The sequence below is a fragment of the Pelodiscus sinensis genome, chromosome 6 (genome assembly GCF_049634645.1).
Source record: "Pelodiscus sinensis isolate JC-2024 chromosome 6, ASM4963464v1, whole genome shotgun sequence".
NCBI lineage: Eukaryota > Metazoa > Chordata > Testudines > Trionychidae > Pelodiscus > Pelodiscus sinensis.
The window spans coordinates 8,558,292-8,582,024 of record NC_134716.1 but is presented as its reverse complement, the minus strand read 5'-3'; the positions used below and the strand labels follow the sequence as shown (position 1 = coordinate 8,582,024).

Genomic DNA, 23,733 nt, shown 5'->3' with positions numbered 1-23,733 from the left:
AGCTTGAGAATAAAGGACTCAGGGAAGTGAGGTGTGGGAGAATAAAACTGAGCTCTGGAGAAATGTTTGGCTAGAGTTTCCCCTACAATATGTACCAGTTCCGACTTACATACAAATTCAACTTAAGAACAAACCTACAGTCCCTATCTTGTACGTAACCCGGGGACTGCCTGTACTTTAATGTACTTTTTTAACTTTTAAAAACATTGCCAACTTTTTAGTTAATTAATGGGGGAGGGGTAAAAAATGTCGGAGAGTTTTTTCCTGGCAAATTGAATTTCCAACAAAATATTGTCTGAAGCTTGAAATTCCAGAATGTTTTCCTCCATACTGCTATTTATTGGCAAATATCCTCCAGTCCAGGGAAGATATTCTGGTTTTCTTATTATATGCCTTAGCATAGCATCTATGAACCCCACTCTCGGATCAGAACCCCACTGTATTAAGATGATCCACAAACCTGGAATACAAAGTTTTAGTAGTAATATGGTTCTTGTATGTATTGTAATCCTGAACATCTCAATCTATATTTACATGTAGAATAGTGATAGAAATGTAGCCGTGTTAGTCTGGTGTAGCTGAAGCAAAATACAGGACTATGTAGCACTTTAAAGACTAACAAGATGGTTTATTAGATGATGAAAGCTCATCATCTAATAAACCATCTTGTTAGTCTTTAAAGTGCTACATAGTCCTGTATTTTGTTATATTTACATGGTGCCTATTGAAGAAAACCTCTGACCCCATAAGAGTTTTGCCTGAGAAGTAATGAAGTAAAAGACAGAGTAAGAAGTCTGGGAGCTGACCAGTGATTTGCAAAGCACCTTGAGTTTGTTTTGGGTGTAGAGCACTATATATGGCCAGCATAAATCAAACCTCATCAGAACATAGAGCCATGATATGAATCCAGCTCTAACATGTTTCTTTCCTTTGTTTACAGCAGTCACTGATGAGGGAAGGGCCAGCAGGACTTTTGATCAAAGTGGAATTTTGGAGTAAACTCCAGATTTGTACTAGTGTGAGTGAGCAGGATTTAGCACTATACGTGTGAGTAGCTATCCCTGAAGTTACTTTCATTGTGATGACATGTTCACTGTAAACTTCAGTGACTGCTGGATTTTAAAGTGGGTAGATGCTATGGTGAAGTTGCTTGTTCACAGCAAAGGTCCAACTGTGTGTAACGGGCACAGGACTAGAATATAATGACTGTCTTTGAAGTCCATGTCCTGTATATAGTAGAAGTGTGTCTGGGACATCCATATAAGCATATTTTAAAGAGGAAATGTCGTAATGTGGGAACTTTCAAAACGATATTAGAGTCAGCACCACAGTTGGTCTAGACTTGCAGAGCTTTGATTTTTACTTCAATGGCTCTGCCGATTTACCCTTGCTAAGGAGCTGATTCCAATGCTGATTTATTCACCTTTCATTTTATTCTGAATATATTTGCATTTAAGGCTTTGCTCCTTCCATAGGCTCATCACTCCCTCTTACTAGACACTGTAACGAAGTCTTAATTTGAATTTTTTTCAGCATCACATGCCCTTCTTTAACAACTGGCCAGAATGTTGCACGCACAAGATTTAATACTGCGACAGGATCAGAGGGAGAATTTGAGATGTTTAGCAGAAAGCTTTACGCAAAAGTGTCAGGGATAATAGCAAACAGAATTTCAAATGACCTGCTGGGAAATGTACTATTTTAGGAATATTCTATTTTTCAAGTTTATGATGATGTGATCTCTCTTTAAATGATTTAATTTTTTCCCTACTAGCTTCTTAATGACAGTTGCAGACTTTGTAGCTCAAGTTCCTTACATTTGCATAGCTAAAAGAGAGAGCAGAATTTAACCGATTGTTGGTTAAGGGGTACACTCGCAATTTAAAAAGCGAGAGGAAGGTTGATGTAATGTATCTTCCACTCTGGAAAACTAGCTTCTGCTTGCAAGAGAATAGCATGGAAGGGAAAAGCTCAACATCTCTCTCTTAGATGCTCTTATTGTTTGGTCATTTTCTCTCTCCATATTTTTAAAGGCCCCATTTATTATTTTGCTCTCTTCCCCTCTCCCCCAGTCAATTTAGTGCTGATCATAAGCATTTGCCTTGGTTTTACACTGATAAGAGCCTGGCCTTGCAACCTTAAGAGCTGGTGCGTGGGTGTGATATCAAAAGGCCCAATCATTTAATCTAAATAGTCAAAGTCACATTCCGATATATACAGACATAACCTAGGGCATATATCAGGAGGTGGAGTATGAGGGTGAAAGAGAGAAAGCCCCCTAAGATCCCTGCCTGAGGAGCACTGGCAACAATGTCCTGGTTGGCCCCCTCTTTTGTCCCCTGACTGAAGCCTAGGGAACACTGGCAGGGACAGTCTGCACAGCTCCCCCCCCCCAACATGGCACCCGGGGACAAGCCAGCGGGCAGGGTGTGCAGGACTCCCCCGGACCCTGGAGACAAGCCGGCAGGCACGGTGTGTAGCCCCCTTGTCCCAGGGACAAGCTGGCGGGTGTGGTGTGCAGCCCCACCCCCATCCCAGGCCGCCTTCGCCCCATGTTCTGAGCCCCACTCCCCTCTTTCCAACCCTCTGCCCTGATTTATGCACTCCCACACCCTGCCGAGTCCCTCCTCACCCTTGCCCTGACTCCTGTAGCCCCCCACCCAATGTGCCTTTCCTCATCCTGCACCTTCAGTCAGGCACCCCCCACCTCTCCAGCCTTATGCTCTCCTCAACCCTTCATCCTGTCTCCTGCACTCAGCAACACTTTTAGCCTCCTGCCCGGAGACCCCACATCCCCAAGGTCCTGCCCTGACTCCTATACCCTCCACTCTGCCAGCCTCCTGCCCTGAAGGACCCAGGCAATGCTGGATAAGACTTCTAGTGCCAAATAAACAATTGAAATAGCCCAAGCGTCACGCAATTCCCCTTCAAAATTAAACAGAACCGCGGCGTTTCACCTGGTCACAACACAAAACCGTATTTCAGCCCAGATTTTCTGAACCACGGGGAACCTACTGGGCTGAAGCCTGGAATTCTAACGGAGCATCAGAGCAGGCAAGTTGCACATGGTTTCAGGTTTCTCTGGAAACAATCAACATAGCTCTAATTATTTATGACCCTCGCAGTGTGAGAACCTAGCAAAAGGGACTGTAAGGCCAATGTCCAATCTGCTTTCATAATGCGCTGGTGCCATATGACGCCACGTTTCGACAAGATGGCTCCGCCAGCCCGTGGCATAGAAATGCCAATTGTAATTAAGCACTGAGAGAGGTAGCTATTTCACCCGTTAGCCCTGGGGACAAATGCCTCCTTCCCTGTGAGCTATTGGGGCCCCAATTCTGATCTCATTTACATGATCGCATTAGTACATCTCCACTGGCATAAATGGTTACTTCTTGGTTTACAGTGATGGAACTGACAGCAGCCTCCAGTCCTTTTAGAGCAAAGTGGGGGCATTTCTCCTTTAATGGTGGCCTTTTAGACCAGGATCCTAGGGAACAGTCTGGTTCATCGGCTAGCCAGAGAGCCTGTGACAGAATTGGGGAAGACCAGGGCGACTGTGCACCTCTCCCTTGGGGAGCGTGAGTGCAACTCCCAGCTTTGCTCTCCCCAACCTGTGTCTATACATTCTCCTTCAGTCATGAGGCGGTATGGCCCACTGGCCAGCGTCTGTAAACTCGCCCCCTTTCGCAGGGTGGTGTGGCTCCCTAGTTAAAGGCAGGAAACAAAGGAGGAGGTAACATCCCCTGGCAGGGCCCTATTAGTGGTCCAAGCCCTCCCAGTCCACTGGACTATAACCCAGGGCCCTATTAGTGGCTGTAGCACCAGCCATTGAGTCAGCAGGGTAAAGCTCCTACCAAAAGATGCTGACTCTCTGGCATGGGCTCACTTACTGGTTAGCCATAACCTTCCCCTGGACTACTTCCTTCCACTGTCCTCACAGCTGCAGTGCAGGCCTCCATCTCACCGCCCTGGTCTGTGGGCTGCCTACTCCTTGGTGCTTCCGAACTCCATGAGGCCTCTGGGAGTGTCTAGCCTTCAGCCTGGGCTGCAGTGTTTCCATCTCTGGGTTTTCGTGGTGGAGGTGGCACGTGTCCTCTCTGGCTGTCAGCCCCAACTGAGCTCAGCTGCTCTCTTTTATACCGGTGCACTTGGGGCACGCCCAGAACGGTAGAAGGGATGTGGCTTTCTCAACCCTCAGTTCAGGGTTCACCCTCTCTCACCCAGTGTGGGCTCAGTGTGTCCCTGTCACAGAGTCAAACACAAAAATCACAAAAAGAACAAAGGCTGGAATTGTGTGAGGTTCCCCGGTGACTTTTATTCCCCAAATAATTGAAGAGCTTACAGCAAAAGAGACTCACGTTTCCTACTTCCAAGCTACTCAAATTCTGTGGTTTCAAAGGCTCTGTTCGAAGTGTGGTGTTACTTGGGTATCTTAGTCACTCTTTTGGAGAGATGATGAAAGCAGCAAGATGGGGAAAACTCCCCCACAGTGACTAAAATAGATCTAAACAATGTAGCAGTGAACCAAATGCAGACAGATTACTTTGAAAGGTGAAGACACAAGGAGAAATTCTAATGGAAAAACATATACAGGTGTGTGTGTATGTTTTTATACTCTAACACACTGTCAATCCCCAGGTGGTGATTATTAAAGCTTGTAGACCATTTGTCCACCCCACCACACACAGAGCATAACTGAATGGGTCTTCTGTTTGGTTTATAGCCTACCCAGTCATCCAGAAGCAGCCAGTAATAACCCTAACCTTGGTCTGTTGTGCAACATATGTGGAAAGCTAGTCGGTGCCAGACCTATCCCTTCAGCCACTACTATGTGGCAAGACTATTCTCATGCTGAAGAACAATTCATAAACTCCTTCCACATGGTTTGCACAACCCCCTACAAGGTTACATTACATTTTTCTCCATACAAATAAATACACCAGCCTGCTTGCCTCCTGAGCCGAGTCCCAGAGAAAATGATTTGTCAATGTTCATTTATGAAAAAGTAATTGAATTCTTTTTGGTCATTAAAAATATTGACAGATGTTTACACTTACACAATAAATGAAAACTAAACTATGACCAGCCTGGAGTCATGCAAAGGACCCACTGTTACCTCCTGATGCAAACTTCGGATTCCAGATGAATCCCAGATGCTCACTCCTACCACTGGAGTGTACACAAAGAGGACTGTATTTATTGTCACTGCATGGTTATCTCAGCGGTATGTCCAACATAAAGCAATGAGAATTGCTTTCAAGCTTACTTTTAAATATTATTTTATTGGCAAAAGCAGCTTTAAACTTGTGTCTGGAAGATTTCTGGGCTAGTGGACAAATGAGAAGCTTAATAAAAAATATATTAAAAATCCTTTGAGTGCAGAATCATAACCGTCAATGGGGGCCCTCAGTTTTTGATCCATTCTTCTGTCACCAATAATCATGACTGCACTGTAGTGTTCTCCTTAAAGGAGAGATGTAAGACTGCTATAAGGTCCAATCTTCTCAAACATAAGGAGACTTTGTAAAAAGAACATATGAAGCATAGAACCAAAATGCAAATCTTTAAGCACAGAAAGAATATGCCTTCTCCTGGCCTGCCCACATAAAGAGTCACCCAAATTGCAGTACCATAACCTGTCATGAAAAATGCTGTATTACAATAGGGTGCACTAGGTTTTCCCCTAGGTTCCGCAGAGAAGGCAGGCTGAGAGAATGACTTGGGGCAAAGGGTTTGCTTGAAGAGATATCCAATACTTTCCATGTATTTGCTTGTGCATTATGGGCCTTACATACTTCCAAGTTCTCGGAGGCCTATGAGGGGAGGATAGGTCTCTATGGTAACATGCCATTTGGACCACAGAGTATGTGGGGGAGGTGGAAAGAATCACTACAATCTCTCTCAGATTCTTTTTCTTCTCTCCTTCTCTTGAACAAGACTCTGGGTATGTCTACACTACAGAGGTTTTTTTTTCAGAAAAACAGCCGTTTTTCTGAAAAACTTCAATTATGTCCACACTACAATTGCATTCTTCCGAAAGAAAATTGAAAGAACAGAGGGGTTTTCCCGACATTGGTAATCCTCTTTCTACAAGGAAGAAGCCTTTTTCCGAAAGATCTTGCATGATCTCAAAATAAAAAAGGAGTCATATAAAAAATGGAAACTAGGACAACTAACAAAGGATGAATATAGGCAAGCAACACGGGAATGCAGGGGCAAGATTAGAAAGGCAAAGGCACAAAATGAGATCAAACTAGCTACAGGCATAAAGGGAAACAAGAAGACCTTTTATAAATACATTAAAAGCAAGAGGAAGACCAAGGACAGGGTAGGCCCACTGCTTAGTGAGGAGGGAGAAGCAGTAACAGGGAACTTGGAAATGGCGGAGATGCTCAATGACTTCTTTGTTTCGGTCTTCACCGAGAAGTCTGGAAGTGTGCCTAATGTAGTGAGTACAAGCAGAGAGAGGGTAAGTTTAGAAGATAGGATACACAAAGAACAAGTTAAAAATCACTTAGGAAAGTTAGATGTCAGCAAGTCACCAGGTCCTGATGAAATGCATCCCAGGATACTCAAGGAGCTGATAGAGGAGGTATCTGAGCCTTTAGCTATGATCTTTGAAAAATCATGGCAGACAGGGGAGATTCCAGAAGACTGGAAAAGGGCAAATATTGTGCCCATCTATAAAAAGGGGAATAAGAACAACCCAGGAAACTACAGACCGGTCAGTTTAACGTCTGTCCCAGGGAAGATAATGGAGCAGGTAATTAAGGAAATCATATGCAAACACTTGGAAGGTAATAAAGTGATAGGGAATAGCCAGCATGGGTTTGTGAAGAACAAGTCATGCCAAACTAATCTGATAGCTTTCTTTGATAAGATAACGAGCCTTGTGGATAAGGGAGAAGCGGTGGATGTCATATACCTAGACTTTAGTAAGGCATTTGATACGGTCTTGCATGATATTCTTATTGATAAACTAGGCAAATATAACTTAGATAGGGCCACGATAAGGTGGGTGCATAATTGGCTGGATAACCGTAGTCAGAGAGTTGTTGTTAACGGTTCTAAATCCTGCTGGAAAGGGATAACCAGTGGAGTTCCGCAAGGGTCTGTTTTGGGACCCGTACTGTTCAATATCTTCATCAATGATGTAGATATTGGGATAGAGAGTACGCTTATTAAGTTTGCAGATGACACCAAACTGGGTGGGGTTGCAACTTCTTTGGAGGATAGGGACATAATTCAAAATGACCTTAGCAAGTTAGAGAAATGGTCAGAGGTAAACAGGATGAGGTTTAATAAAGAGAAATGCAAAGTGCTCCACTTAGGAAGGAACAATCAGTTCCATACATACAAGATGGGAAGCGACTGTCTAGGAAGGAGCATGGCGGAAAGGGATCTAGGGGTCATAGTGGACCACAAGTTGAATATGAGCCAACAGTGTGATGCTGTTGCAAAAAAAGCAAATATGATTCTAGGTTGTATCAACAGGTGTGTTGTAAGCAAAACTCGTGAAGTCATTCTGCCGCTCTACTCTGCACTAGTTAGGCCTCAGCTGGAGTACTGTGTCCAGTTCTGGGCGCCACATTTCAAGAAAGATGTGGAGAAATTGGAAAGGGTACAGAGAAGAGCGACAAGAATGATTAAAGGTTTAGAGAACATGACCTATGAAGCGAGGCTTCATGAACTGGGCTTGTTTAGTTTGGAGAAAAGAAGATTAAGGGGGGACATGATAGCGGTTTTCAAATATCTAAAAGGGTGTCTCAAGGAGGAAGGCGATAATTTGTTCCTCTTGGTTTCTGAGGACAGGACAAGGAGTAATGGGCTTAAAGTGCAGCAGGGGAGGTTTAGATTGGACATTAGGAAAAAATTCCTAACTGTCAGGGTGGTCAAATATTGGAATAAATTGCCAAGGGAGGTGGTGGAATCTCCCTCTTTGGAGATATTTAAGAACAGGTTAGATAGACATCTGTCAGGGATGGTGTAGACGGAGCTTGATCCTGCCTTGAGGGCGGGGGGCTGGACTCGATGACCTCTCGAGGTCCCTTCCAGTCCTATTATTCTATGATTCTATGATTCTAAGCTCAGAATACTGCTCCTACACAGTCAGCCAGCAGATCTGACAGGAACAGGCAGAATGTTGAGCTATGGCTCCACTTACTCCCACTGTCTCTGTGCTCCTAGGCTATGTCTAGACTGCAAGCCTCTTTCGAAAGAGACTTTTTCGAAAGATACTTTTGAAAAAGCCTCTTTCGAAAAAGAGCGTCTAGACTGCAAGCGGAACTTTCGAAAAAGCAAGCCGCTTTTTCGAAAGAAAGCAGCGAGTGAGTCTGGATGCTCTCTTTCTAAAAATCCCTGTTGGCATTCAAGAACACCTTTTTTCGAAAGAGCACTTGCGAAAAAAGGCGTTCTTCCTCGTGAAATGAGGTTTACCGCAGTCGAAAGAAAAGCCGCGTTCTTTCGATTTAATTAAAAGGCTACTTTTTTCGAAAAAACCCCTGAGTCTGGACACAGCCCTAGTGGTGAACATTTTGGTAACAACTCTGTGTTCTCCTGGTACAATTCTGGCCAGTCCTACATGAGCTACAATAAAGGAATTAGGTGTGCACATCTCCTTACTAAAACAGGTTGGGAAAAGAGGCATATTTCAATGGAAAATGTGGACAAAAAAAGTAACAACAATAACAAACCAAGGAACATTGAATTATTCCACAGAAAATTGAGAGTTTTCAGTGAAAAATTGAAAAAAGAAACAGTTAAATTCTCAAATGTTACCTCAGTGCTTCACTGTAGTTATAGTTCTGGTGCTTCATGAGCCCATTCACCTTTATAGACTGGGCTTCCTTGCCAGACTACATTTCCCAGGGTGCATTATGGTCACTCTATTTTGATGAGTAGAGATGCTGCCTCATGGCAATTGATGGTGGAGATGCATCCTGGGAGCCTGACCCATAGACAAGAATTGGAGCATGAGGCACCAGAACTACAGTTCCCACGATGGCTTTTCAGAAGCAAAATATGTTGGTATTTGTCCAAAACCTTTAAATGCTGGGGCAAATTGTGCATTCACTTTATTAATGAAACAAATACATTTTCTGCACAGGAGGCACTTTTCATGAAAAATTGTATTTGACTGAAAACTTGATTTTCCAAAGAACAGTTTTGATGGAAATTTTTCAACTAATCCCTCATAAGGGTGACCAGAAGAACTTCAGACACTGAAGTAATGATCTACATAACAGAATTTTTAAAAGACTCTATGAGCCAGGCATAAGCCAACAAGTCTTAAAAAAGTAGGAACAGGCTTACAGCTGGTTTTACGTTGGTGTAGCTTTGCCAGTTTATACCAGCAGCATCTGACCTGTAAATTTCTTTATTATTTTTACTCTGGTAGGAAAAATAGCCACAAATATTTTCTTAAAGTTTTCTTTTCCTTCCCCTGCCATCTCCATCCGTAAACTGGAAGTCTGTCTGTTACATTTTAGGGTGGTTTAATGGACCCACTATATGTTTTGGAGGTTTTTACAGTGGAAAAGCTGACATACTCTGAAGTAGATCATTGCAAACACAACACTATATGGAAAAGGGAAACTATGTCAAGAATAAGATATTTTCTTGCAGTAAGTGTTGCTGGAGACCATGTTCCAAGTATTTTTCAGCCATATTTGGAAGAGTAACATTTTTTCCAAGGAAGGGGATAAATACACTGTCCCCTTACTACATGTTACAGACAAATATAGAGCTATTAATGAAGTTCTTAGTCAAGGAAAGCATCCCTAGTCAGGAAGAGCCCTTATCAACATAATTAAGAACTATAAAAGTCAATAGGACTTAACGGCTGATTATGCAGGATGGATGTAATCTCTTCAGTACAGCTGAAATGCTTTGCTGAATCAGGGCCTAAAAAACTCAGTCCTCTGCATATGCGATTCATTAATTTCAATAGAACTATTATGAGCAGAGGGCTTGTTTCACCCAACCCAATGTACCTTCTAAATAAAATGTGGGAAATAATGACCTATTCTAATTGTATCCTATCCATGTTCCAGGCTCGTATGGAGACACAAACCCAGTTCTGAGGTACATACGAGTCTGAGGCCATAATCCTCCAAATGTGTCTATGAATAACTTTATATTATTCATTTATTATAAAGCAAATAGCACTAAAGCTTTCTATAGATCTCCATGGTACCCTAGCCCCTCTCTCCATCCCTGAGGAGAGATAAGATGGAATCATCATATATTTACACCGTTTGAAAGCCAAGGGCTTGTATGGGACTGGTGCTCTCTTCTTCATAGACTCCTGGGATTAGATAAGCATATTTTCCCTCCACCCTGGCCTTAACTCTTCCCCATTGAGGATGGGTATGACTGACTCAGGATGAACACTGTTTCTTAACAATTTATAATAATTAAAAACTAAGTACCCTATTCACTGTCTTGCCTCTGTTACTCTCAGATTCCCATACTTAAAGGAGTTGCCCTAGACCATGGGTTCCCAAACTGGGGGGTGTGCCCCCCTGGGCATGTGTGAAGAAATTCCGGGGGGGGGGGAGAAAGGTGACCCAGTCCCCCCATCAATCCCTCTCCCCCAAGTTTTGCTGATATTTTTGTTTTTCAGCCCCGGTCAGTTCCTTTTTATTTCTCAATAAGTTTTGCTGCTATTGGGGGGAAAGGGGGAGTGAGGGCTTCTCAAAAATCAAAAAGGAGGCATGATGCCAAAAAGTTTGGGAACCAGTGCCCTAGACCCTTATTTACCATGCTTAGCATATGCAGTATTGGAGTCCTCCCCCCTTTTGTTACATTTACTTACAAGTTGCAGGCCTAGAAACAGTTTCCTGATCCTCAATGAAGAAGTCATTCCAATGTGAATTACAGTTTAGTCTACAATTTAGGTAATAGAAAGCATTTGTGGCAGGAACTGTTTTGCTTTATGATTTTACTGTCTCCAATATTCTGCCTCATTCTATGACAATTCCTGGCTGAGTAAAGAAAGAGGGAACTACCACATTGTATGGACTATCCTTTCTGAACCATGAGAAACTTTAGCATGTAAGTGATGATCAAGGTACCAAAAGGACTGAATAAAAGATAGAGTTCATAGAAGAGCAATAAATAAAAAACAGTGTACGGGGTCTATATTTGGCTATTCTGGTGAAAATGTAGATCTACCAGAGCAATGTGTGTGTTAGGGACAGATAGACTTGTTATTGGGTGTGAAAGCATTATGCACATTGTGAGTGTGTGGAGATGTTGTTCTGTTAAGAAAACATTTATGAAGTCAAAGCAACACATTTGACCCACACTTTACAACACATATGATTGGTGAGGCCAAATCATATTTCCCCAGTCTGATCCTCAAAGACACTCTTTGTGAATAATACACCATCTGTTCACTTGCATTTGTCGCAGCAAAAGGCCCTTCTCGATTTGCTTATTAGCAAGGTACATCTAGCTGCTTTTTCTTTGTTTCGCTTCTAGTACAGTATATAACATTTTTCACTGCAGATGTGTTTCCCAGCTCTGTCTTTGAAAGAGTTTTGTGAACATTACTAAACTAAGCTTCACAACTCCTCTTCTGAAGTAAGCTTAAGGTGCAGAGGTGGGGGACTAGCTCAGGTAATTGGGAATGGGCTCTGAGGTTACGTCTACTCTACAGCGCTATTTCGGGATACCGGAGGCATCCTGAAATAGCTATCCCATGTCTTAACAGCAAGCCCATTATTTCAAAATATAATGGGCTCGCTATTCCAATGTCCCCGTAAACCTCTTTCGTAGCTTATTTTGAGTTACGGATGCAGTGTAGATGTACCCTAAGTGAACACCTGCAAAACTTCCATTGACTTCCAGAGGAGTCAGCATTTCACCTGGCATATCAAAGTTACAATGCCCAAGGCTGTCCTGAGCAATCAAAGCTTCGATGGCCATTTGTTTGGCGAAACAAACTGATGACAGTCTAATTTCCAGTGGGCAGGTTGGTGTCCACAGCAAAACTCCCCTACCACAGTTGGGACACATTTGCACTCAGCACAGCATCCAAGAATTGATGGAGCTGGAGGCTGAACTAACCTCTTACGCTGAGAGCTGAGCAGACTGGGCATTGTGAGGATACAGCATTACTGTTGCCAATTGTATGCCTATTCTGTGGATAGATCAGGTTGTTCCAAAGAAACAGGCTAATGCTTAAAAAAAAAAACCAAAAAAACACACACACCACACACACACACACACACACACACACAGTTCAGGAATGTTTTCATTCACTTATCCTATACTCTGTGCTCAGAACATTTTGAAGGCAGCAGGGGCTGTTATTCTGGTATATTTTGAAGCCAATGCTCAGAAAAGAATTGCTCTCTATGTTTGCACTTTATTTCTCATGGGTACAAACATTAAACAAAAAAGTATACAAAAAATTAACCATAGAACACTATAACTTTCTAGACATAAAGCTAAATCAATGCCTGAGGGGATGGGTACATTTGAATCTTTTAGACTCTGGGAGGATAATGTTATTTATATTACTGCCTTTTATTTCACAGAGGGATTTGTGGTAAACAGAGAAGGCAGGATGCAGATTTAAAATCATTAGGGACCCACAAGGTCTAATATTTCTCAAATTATTGTAAACCTGCATATGAGCCAATTACCCCACAGAGGGAAATGTTGCCTAATGTGGGTTATTTGGAAACTAATTTGTACATAAACACGCCTCTCCCCTTGTGCAAACTTCAAGAGCTTAAGAAAAAAATATACTGAGTTCTTACTTACAAATAGCATTATTTCTTACTATGATAAGGACAATACCAACTCCCCTGCCACATCTCACCTTCACTGCAGAGAGCACTTTTTACTATTCACAGCTGCATGCTTTCTTGCTTTGCACAGTTTCAGCAGGATGAACCAAAGTGCAGAAGTAAAGTAGACAATGGAATTGGCAGACACGGGTGCTGACTAGATAGCCGGGGGGAAGAGGAGAGTCAAGAGAATAGATTAGCAGTTTAACACAGAAAATATTGAGTCAAGTATCAGAGGGGTAGCCGTGTTAGTCTGAATCTGCAAAAGCGACGAGGAGTCCTGTGGCACCTTATAGACTAACTGAAGTGTAGGAGCATAAGCTTTCGTGGGCAAAGACCCACTTCGTCAGATGCATGTCATGCATCTGACGAAGTGGGTCTTTGCCCACGAAAGCTTATGCTCCTACACTTCAGTTAGTCTATAAGGTGCCACAGGACTCCTCGTCACTTTTGCAGAAAATATTGAGTTATCTAGAGAGGGGATCCTCAGCAGCAGGGATGGACATTCATAATATTATTAATTAACATGGCAATTAATTGCCTTCCATGCTAATGTGAATGATAATTCATGTGAACATTTGCTAATCAAGGTTTGAATTAACTCCGTATCTGCTATTTTAATTATAAGCACAACCAATTTGCTTTATTTAAAATGCATAAAACGTTCCCAATCTCTATTGGCTTCTCCTTCCATCTCTCCTCTTGTCTAGTACAAACTCATCAAACTCCTCACTGTCCCTTCAGACAAGTTTGCTACTGTCAAAACAAGTGCTTCTTCTGCAGCTCCAGTCATCTGAAAAGTCTATGAAAATTCCCCCATTTGCTGTATTTTCAAATCCAAGCTGGCAGCCAGTAGGGCCGTGGACTAAAACTTGAGACACCCGGCATAGATTCGCAGTTCTGACTCCATCTGACTGTGGACAACTCATTTCCCCTCCCAGTGACTCAATTTTCACATCAATAAATTGAAGACAGTGGCACTAACCTCCTTTGTAATAGACAGAGAATTGCAAAATAAAGCTCAAAGGTGGCATTTTTTCAAAAGCTCTCAGCACTGGTCAATACCACCCTAAAACTTGGAAGAATTGACTTATGAGGAAAAAGGAGTAATACTATTTTAAAACCTAATGTTTTTCAGCTTGCTGAAATGTGGATTAAGGCAATTATGGTCCTACTCTCTGTAATTATCTGATGTATAGAGAGGTATGCTAGGAATAACATTGCTTTGGCTAATCAAGAACAAAGGAATGAAACTGCATCAAGGGAAATTTTGCCTGAAGAACAAAAAATATGAAGATGTGGTCTGACAAGGAAACCTATTATTAGAGCGTCTCCAGAAGGAAGTGGTAGAAATCTTGCGTGTGTTCGGAGCCTATCATGGAAACTTGAGTGGAAAAGCACTGGAAAAATATAGTTTGGGAAGTAGTCAAGAGAATAAGCCTTTTCCAGCACTGACACCTCAGGGTCTCAATTCTGCAGTCACTTATCCTGGTGGAATTCCTTTCATGTCCATGTGTCTGCACCAGCGTAAAGATCAGAATTTTGTCTTCTGTGCCCATGTTTGTGTCTGGGACCAGCTGCTGGCTGGCTCCTGGTTTGGAAGCCTGGTCCCCACAGCAGTTCAGTGGCTGCTTTATGTGTACGAGGCCTGCGCATTGCTTGCCTTGCTCTAGCCCTTGTGCCAGTCCCGGCTGATTCCTGACTCTGATCCCTGAGTCTGCCCTACACCTCTGTTTGGCTCTCTGATTCTGGCATTTGCCTTCAGTCTCTCCCATCCTGACTCTTGGCTTTCAGGGGAACTTATGCTCCTAAGTCAGTTAGGCCTCTTTCAGAGTTCTGTCTTATGGAAGTTGTGTGGCTAACTCCCTTAGTCAGCACTGCCCATCACAACCCTAGATTTCCAAGAGGCCTGGCTGCAGAAGCAGATGCCATAGTGTTGATTCCCTGAATCTAAAGGTGATACTTAGACAGAAAGGCTATAAGGCCAGAGCCACACAAGGATTTAAGCACTGCAATGCTCAACATTACAGCACCTAGAAAAATCACTGGAACACCACAGCAGTCCTCAGAGATTAAGTCAGGCAGACACATGCTCCCTACGCAATGAATGAGGAGAGAATGAATGTGATCCACAAAAGCCAGGGAGCAAAGTGCCTTCTGGTCTAAGCTAGGCAATGGGAATATCTGATAGAAGGATGTCTGAAGTCTTAACCTCCCACACAGATAGGTGTGTCCCAACAGTCTAGACTTAGGTACTTATCTCTGCTAGCAATCCACAAATGTGAAATAAGCCTTCTCTTAGGCTATGTCTACACTACAAGGTTTTTGCACAAAAATGGACGTTTTTGTGCAAAAACCCATGGAGAGTCCACACCTCAAGTGTGTTCTTTCGACAGTAAATCGACAGAACAAAGGGCTTTTGCCAGTAGAGTTATTCCTCTCCCCACGAGGAATAACTCCTTTTTGCGCTATAGCTCTTGTTCAAAAAGGCAGGTGTGGATGCTCCAGAGGGGTTTTTGCACAAGAAACCCCAATCGGAAAAAGCACAGGTGCTCTGATGGCCATTCTGTGACCATGCAGTGTGGACGTTCTCTTGTGCAAAAGCACAGCACTTTTGCAATGCGCTTTGAGGTCTGGATGTGCATTTGCACAAGACGTTTTTGAGCAAGAACTCTTCTGCAAAATGCAAGAAGCCTTTTGTAGACAAAAACCCTGCAGAGTAGACAAGTCTCAGAGTCAGGTGACTTACACACCCAAGATGTTTCTGGTGAGAAAGTTTGGGTGTTTTCTACACTGAAAGAAAAAAGCAAACAACACATGGGCAGCCTTACAGTCCTGGTCAACTGAGTCAGGCTCAGGCTGTGGGGCTCACAATAGCAGATGTCTGAGAAGAGGAAATGCAAGTTTCCTCACCATTAACTGAGGGTTAATATCACCAGCAAGGGAGATGGGTCTCAGAATCCACCCTCCATCCTGAGCAGGACCTTCTACACTGCTATTTTTAGCCCCGGAGTGAGAGATCTTCAGGTTAGTGGGAGAATGTTTGCATGGCCTCTTCCCAAACTACACCTTGCTTTTGGACAAATGAAGGACTTCAGTCCTAGGGCTGTCAAGTCATGAGTGCTACATTCATGGAAAGGAAGAGAATGAACAGTTGATACCAGACCAAAGTGCTTCTTGGGCAAGATTTTCCAAAAGATGTCCACACCCAACAGCTAAATAAGTGGCCAGATGTTTGTGAAAGTTCAGACCACCACGTGCTTACAGAGGAGCTGTGCACTATGAAAATGGACCATTTTCACATCCTTCCCTGCCAGTTCTTTTTACAACTCAAGTTTTATTGGACCATTTAGGGCTTGTCTGCATGATATGGCAATGGGTACCAGAGGGGTGCACAAATGTTGGTGTGCATTAACTGGTCATGCAGACCCCTGACCATGCACTAAATGTTATCTAAGGCACACTGAAACTTGTGCTGAGGAATTTTAATGCATGCCAGCAGGTTCTACACTGACCAGGTAATGCAGAACACATGGCTGTGAGTTCGAATACACAACAATTTGGTGAGCATCGTCATATCATGTAAAAAAGCCCTAAGTCAATTTCTCTAACATCTGCACCCTCCTTAACCTCCAGTTACTTTTCACTTCATAATGAGAGAAAAGCTTTACGGGGGTGGAGGTGGGGGGAGGAGGGAAGGTAACACCAATTCCTTGAAATGCTTCATGCTTCCATGGAATGCAGAGTAGGGCACACTCAAAATTATTCTAGGTCATTGTGGGTTCAGGGGAAATGAAGGATGTACAATGCTATATCTGAAAATCTCCCGCTCCAGTTGATATGACTGCTTGAAGGAGGTGGAGCGAACATGGAATTCAACTTGAAAACTTGAGCAGGTAAGCAAAGAAAATGTGACAACCCCCCCTATTTTTAAAACCCAACTTACTGGTTCAGGAGTTACAAACTATAGAAAAATCTACCCTGTTCTCTATTGATAAATTTAGCTTTTTGTTTCTTCTGTTCTTGAATGCTTAGTGGAACATCTTCCATCCTTTAATTATAGCAGAACTCTTCCTAAAAGCACTGGAGGGAAGAATGGGACGGAAAACTTAGTTCCCAACCTTGTGTGAGCTTTGGTTTTAAATATACCCATGTTTAAAGCAATTCCAAAAGAAAGACTTTAGGAAATCCAAGGAGTGAATGTTTCACAAGACAGTCAAGATCCTGGGCCTATCATTTAGCAGGTTTACCACCGAAAAGGTTAGCCCCACGTTTTCAGGTACCTCTGAGGCTTGTTTCTTGGAATAAATGGGAGTGTGTGATAGGACATGTCGCGTCCCCCAAGCCAAATAAAAACATTTACTGGGGGACCCATCATATGGCAGTTGTAGGCCACAAACTCAGGCTGCAGAGGTGGACTGTGACTTCAGAGAATACCCCCGAGAGGAACCTTTGGAAACCTGGGTAACAGCATTTACATAGAAGGGTATGTTCAGATGATAGACCGCCTCCTTAAAATAGCAGAACCACTCCTCTACACAGGGAGGTGTAAACATGAGGCGATGGAGATAGTCCTATCCTTCACCCTCCTCTTGAAGTGCTTTTGTGATGGCTGCCTCATTGAACTGGGGAACCTCCAGAGCTAAAATTAGACATCTCTCCATCTCGTGCTAGAGTCAAGCTGTGTAACTAGGGGCGGTAGCAAGAGCCAGAGATCTCATGGATGGGGCTGAAAGAGGGACATACAACACACTGACAGACTGCTAGCGCTATTACTAGCAGAGAAAGGGCAAGGGCCAGCCTAGGCACCCTGGCTGTGTCCAGACTCAGGGGTTTTTTCGGGAAAAGTAGCCTTTTCCCGAAAAAACTTCCCCTGCGTCCAGACTCAAGCCGCGTTCTTTCGAAATTATTTCGAAAGAATGCGGCTTTTCTTTCGATGGCGGTAAACCTCATTTCACGAGGAAGAACGCCTTCTTTCGAAAGTTCCTCTTTCGAAAGAAGGCGTTCTTCAATGTAAAGAGGCCGTCTTCGAAAGAGAGCATCCAGACTCGCTGGGTGCTCTCTTTCGAAAAAGCGGATTTCTCTTTCGAAAGAAGCCTGCAGTCTAGACATAGCCCCTCTGAAAGGCCACTGGTGAAGAGCAGTGGCTAAACCCAAGTGATAATCTTTGCTGCCCAGAGGATGAAAGTTTCACCAGTATTCCCTTCCTCCCCACAAATCCTACCACCATCAGAGGGTGATGGAGGCAGCTGTGGCCTGCCACAGAGGAGGACACATCCAGAGACAGTGCCAGACCTTTGGGGAAATCACAGTGCATAGCATGGAGGAAGGGGAACACTGCGTGTTTAGTTCAGATGCTTCTCTGACTGCTGGTATTTCTGAGATTTGTCCTTCGCTGCACAGTCTCTTCAGCTCAAAGTTTACTTTGGCAACTTGGCTTTCACAGCTACTGCCTGGGTTTTACCAGATCAGTAGGCAAGCCAAGAATGAGTGCCTTCAACACTGTCCACCTGGCACCTTTTGTAGGCAATGAATTCACTGTAAAACACAGCACTCCTGAGAGGTGTATAATGAATATATCTGTCTGTTTTGAAACAGGCCACATGTTAAATATAGTGCTATTCAAAATGTATACATTTTAAAGATTATGCATCTGAACCTAATTTATGCCTTCAAATATTTTCCACATGTTATCACTTATTTCAGACAGTATAAAAGTCCTATACAATTAGTTTCTCTTTCAAAAGGATGTAGTTCTTTTTTTAATGGGCTAAAAATATTTTTTCTTTCCATAGGAGTTAAATGCAGATAGTTTTTTTCAGTGTTTAGGCACACAGAGAACAGGCAGGAGAATAAGAGTAACTGTAGCTAGAGTGGACCCAATATTGAAATGTGGGTACCTACATAAGATATATGTATCTCAAAGATTCTGCCCAACCCAAATACAGTTTTTGGCACCATTCTTACACTTAAGAAAATATAGAAGAATGGATGGGTTTCTAAAATATCTGCTCCAGCTCAAACAGAAGTGCAGGTTTGATGTTATGCAAGGTCAGATTAGATCAGTGGTGAGCACACTGAGGTCCAAGGGCCACATGTGGCCTATTGGGGTCCTGTATGTGGTCCACGAGACAATTTGTTTACTGTTGACCAGATACAGGGTTGCTGAATTCCATTGGTTTCCACTCATGTCGTTTTTTCCCCTGCCGGTATTACTGAAGTGACACACACTTAAAACAGGGGCACATGAAGTGAGATGCATGCTGATTACATACAACATTGACTGGGGGAGCTGCGCTCTGTCTGCATCCAATCAAAGTGCTGCTATGGTTCAATTGGCACCCCCTGCAACTTCTAGGTACACAAGTGGAGTGAGCAAAACCATCATATCCCTAGAGACCATCTTGGTTAGGGCAATCTTGCAGCCCACTGAGATGAAAGAGGCCACTCATGCAGCCCACTCACTAGCCTAGGTTGCCCATTGCTGAACTAAACGATCAGAATGGTTCCCTCTGGCCTTAACTACAGGAGTAGAAAAATTTCTGGTGATTTTACTACGAGACAGACTAGGCCTGTTAGATGCCTACATGCCAATACAAAATACAGGACTATGTAGCACTTTAAAGACTAACAAGATGGTTTATTAGATGATGAGCTTTCGTGGGCCAGACCCACTTCCTAAGATCAAAATCTTTTTGATCAAATCTTTTTGATCTTAGGAAGTGGGTCTGGCCCACGAAAGCTCATCATCTAATAAACCATCTTGTTAGTCTTTAAAGTGCTACATAGTCCTGTATTTTGTTTTAGCTACACCAGACTAACACGGCTACATTTCTATCACTATTCTACATGCCAATAGATTGCCAAATATGGCAGCTGTATGCCTGATTAAGGAGTCCATACTTTAAGACTGGAACTCTCTACATGATGGTCTCCTGTTAAGCTCAAAAAGGTAAAAAATCAAATTTTTGATTTAGTTGAGAATTCACATCAGGAAAAAAAAAGTCAATTAAAGTGCTCATAATGTTGGGTGTTCCCTTCTTGTTTACCATGAAGGTACATGTTTACCAAATATGTAGTGTTTGGTAAACTTTTTATGAATGGTTGACATGCACAAGCCAGTAACTATAAAGCATACATGCAATATTAATAAAAAGGACACTAAGGCGCATTTTTAGTCTGAAAACAGAATGCAGAATCTGGATTATTAGCTCTGAAGGATTTCTGGATCTGACAGACACCTACAGGTAAAAGGGTGTTTTCTTTTTAACCTGCTAGTCTGGGATCCAAAAGTCATTCATGTGCTTTACCATAATAGCTCTAAGGGCCATTTTAGTCCCTCAGTGACACCAGTACAACCCCAATACCATCAGAGAGTTTGCACAGATCTAAGTGGATCTTAGTAAAAACAATTCAGGTGATGATGACTAGGACCCAGATGACTCTCCCTTAGCTGTGCTGGCTCTGAAGAGCCTACAGGGGTTAACAAAACAGTAATATTGTTTGTTTCCATTGGAGGCATCAGCTATGATCCAAACTACACTCACAGAGAGCAGATCTCATGAGTCAAACAGTGCCTATTTATATAGGAATCAGCATCCACATTCCATCAGTCATTTAGATCCTGTTCTGATTGAAGTGAATTTGTCTGAAAATCTTCCAGCCATTGGTTCTTGTCATGCATTTCTCTACTAGATTAAAGTACCCCCGTTTTTTCTCCCATGAAGGTACTTAGATGCTTCAATCAAGTCACCTCTGATATTCTTTCTTCAAAAGAGTGTGATTTTCCAATAGTGGCTGCTCTTAACCTACTGAAAATAAGGCCCCTTTAATGTGTTTCAAGTTGGGCACCCAAAATGACTAGTCACTTTTGAAAGGCTTCAATAGTAAAGGCTTACATTACGAGAAACTATGGAGCCAACCATCTTCTCTGAGAAATTTCCCATTCTATGCCTCCAACTAGTTAAAGTTCCTCATGTGTATATATGCGTGTGTGTTTGTGTTTTAAACAAGAACAAGTCTCACCTTGTTCAAATGGTATAAATTTAACCGAACTGTCACTGGTTTCCATGGCTATTAGCATAGAACTCCTTAAGCACAAATGCAGGAGCACGCTGAACTAACACTAATAAGCACATTTATGCAGGTCTCACTGCCATTTGTTGTTTCAGTGAGACAGAATCTCAACGGAACAAGCTGAAGGATGAGCAGAGTGCTAATAAAGAAGAGAGTTCTGCAGCCTAGTGACTGTGCTGTGGACAAAGTATTTTGACTCTAGGGAAATAGATACATTTGGAAAGAAATTGAAAATATTAAAAAAAAAAACAGGTACAACTTTTCATAGGTTTGCACAAGAAGAGATTTTAAGATTTAACTTATGCTTATAATTTCCTCAGTGGTCTATTTTCAAGTCATATATTTCTGGAGATAAAACATTATCTGGATTTCTGACTTGCAAGACATCTTTTTTTCCCCCAACAAGTGCAAAACTGTGTATATTTATGTTAATTAACATTATTTAGAAATAACTCCATGTTCCAGATTCAATAAATCCCAGCTTCCCAATGTCTCTCTACAGTAGAAACAGAGTAGAACTAAGTGTGTGGGCAGGAATTACACCACACACCCAAGCTCTCTGGAACGTATCTGTTTGAAATCCTGGGACAAATACAAGTTTTTCTGAAGCTCAGGGGCTTGTTCAGAGTTGGTGTTCACATTTGGTCCATCCCAGAAAGAGGTTTAAGATTTGAACCCAGATGCAAGATTTGAACCCACTGGTGCAAGCACACAAAGGAATTGTCTCTTCTGTTGAAAAACCTCTGGCAATTGATATGGCTCTCAGTGCAGCTAAGGCAGGCTTTAAGAGTGCTCTCAGTTAAGTGTCTGCTTCAGTGACATTGATGGGGCATTGCAGGCATGAAAATCTGCTGTAAGACAGGATTGCACCAGCCATGCCCCCTCTTAATCCTGCTCTGCCCATCCTTCCCTCTGGTCAGCTCCCACAGATGAACATTTTCTCTCCCGGGGACTGGGCTGGCGGTGGTGCAGGGAGATACGAGGCAATGATGAATCAGTCCCAGAGTTCAGGTCCAGGGCTGTCTGCCTTCTCTCTAACTCAGCGCACAAGCCACAGTTTACTTGTGATTGCTTGTTCACCCCTGTGTCACCTCAAACACCGGTTAGGATTTTCTGCATTCATCCATGTTTCTTTTGTGGTCTATTAGTACTGAATGACCCAGTATTTGCCCGCCCTGCTCTGTGCATATTCCATTTAACAGGAAACAACACCCCCCTATTGCAGTCTTTTTAACTGTGTAGTAGCCTGGCAATGTGAAACACCCAGACGGTGTCAGACTACATCCCTTTTCTCCAAAAAGGGATGTAAATTAGACACCTCGAAACTGCAAATGAAGCTGGGATTTAAATTTCCCGCACTTCATTTGCATAATGGCAGCCACGGTTTTTTTTCGAAATGGGGCTTTTCGATAAAAAACAGCAGTTTAGATGGGGATCTTTTGAAAATAAAACCCTTTTTCGAAAGATCCTGTACTCCTCAAAAAAAGGGATGTAGTCTAGACACAGCCCCTAAGTAGTGACCAGGAGAACAGAATTCCTGATGGTAAAGGCTCCAGTGTAGGAAAGAATCCTCCCTCCAGACAGCACATGCGTAGCTTTCAAATCAGTGAGACTTAACATACATGCTGTGATGAACAGGGACTGATTTCTTCAAGTAGGGCTGCCACCTGTCTGGGTTTTACCCAGACACCCTAGTTTTTGGCTTCTGTGTCCAGGTGCCATAGGGGACCTGACAACCCTACATGGCAACTGAACCAAAAGTATGATTACTGCTGGGTCATTAACCCATGGCCAGCTCCTGCTCAGCAGGCAGGCAGGTTCCTTGAGACAATCCAGTGAGCAATTTGGAGGGGTGGGGGATGGGAAAAAGGAGCATGGGATGGAGGCAGGGCTCAGGGGGAAGAGGCAGAACAGGGGCAGGGCCTTGGAGGTCCAGTTATCAGTAATGAGAAAGGTGGGAACCCTTCATTATCCAGCATTAGCAATTTTGGCCAGGAAAGAGCTTTCATGCCACAGCTTTCCCTGTTTATAAAGTTTGAAGGACACACCCGGGACATGGTGATCTCAATTCCATGACTTCTAGCTTTATGACTGTGTTGCTTGTTAATGTCTAGAAGATCAGATTCTGATTTCTAATTGGTTTTAAAACCTAAGCAAATTAAAAGTGAACTTCATTTCAAACTCTTCCACTGTACACAAATTGTTGTTGGGTATTTTTGGGGGTGGAGTGGGAGGGAGGAGATTGCAGTAAGGGCTTTTATACGCCTCTGATATGGGAAGATATTTCTGAAACACAACCTAGCTATGCCACATGTACAGGGAGAACACTTTCAAGTCTGTCCACTACCCTGGTAATGACACTGGAAAGCTATTGTGGCCTGTTAAATAGTTCTGGCAATAGTTTTGTAGAGAGACTTGCTAAGAAACATGCCACGGGTCTGCAGACACTTTGAGAGCTCTTGGCCTTGCTCCGTTCTCCAAAGGTTGGGAATGTGCCAACACAAGGCTGCTTTCCTGTATTTATGATTTGTTATGTACCATTGCATCACATGCGCTGCACATGATGCATTTGTGGCACAGTGACACATCATAACATTAAAGAAGCCCATTTCACTGCACAAAGACTAGGCTGAGAGCAGCTATGAATCTTCTAAAGCACAGAAACAGTCTTTAAATAATATCTGTGGAGGTTGATCTTTAAATACACTAAGTTTATGTCTGATGCTATACTTGGATTGGTGCAGACAGATTCTTACACTCATGCGGATTTAGCTACAGCATCAAGTAATTAATCAATATTAGCAGCATGTATGTTTACAAGCAATCACAGAAAGGAAAGTAAATATACCTCATC

The 23,733-nt window shown here is 42.8% G+C and overlaps 1 long non-coding RNA gene across 1 annotated transcript in view; it reads right to left on the bottom strand.

The window, feature by feature from the left end:
- Nucleotides 1-23,733, bottom strand: part of LOC142829798 (uncharacterized) — a 129,762-nt gene that overhangs the window by 945 nt on the left and 105,084 nt on the right. The gene's annotated exons all lie outside the window — the stretch shown is intronic.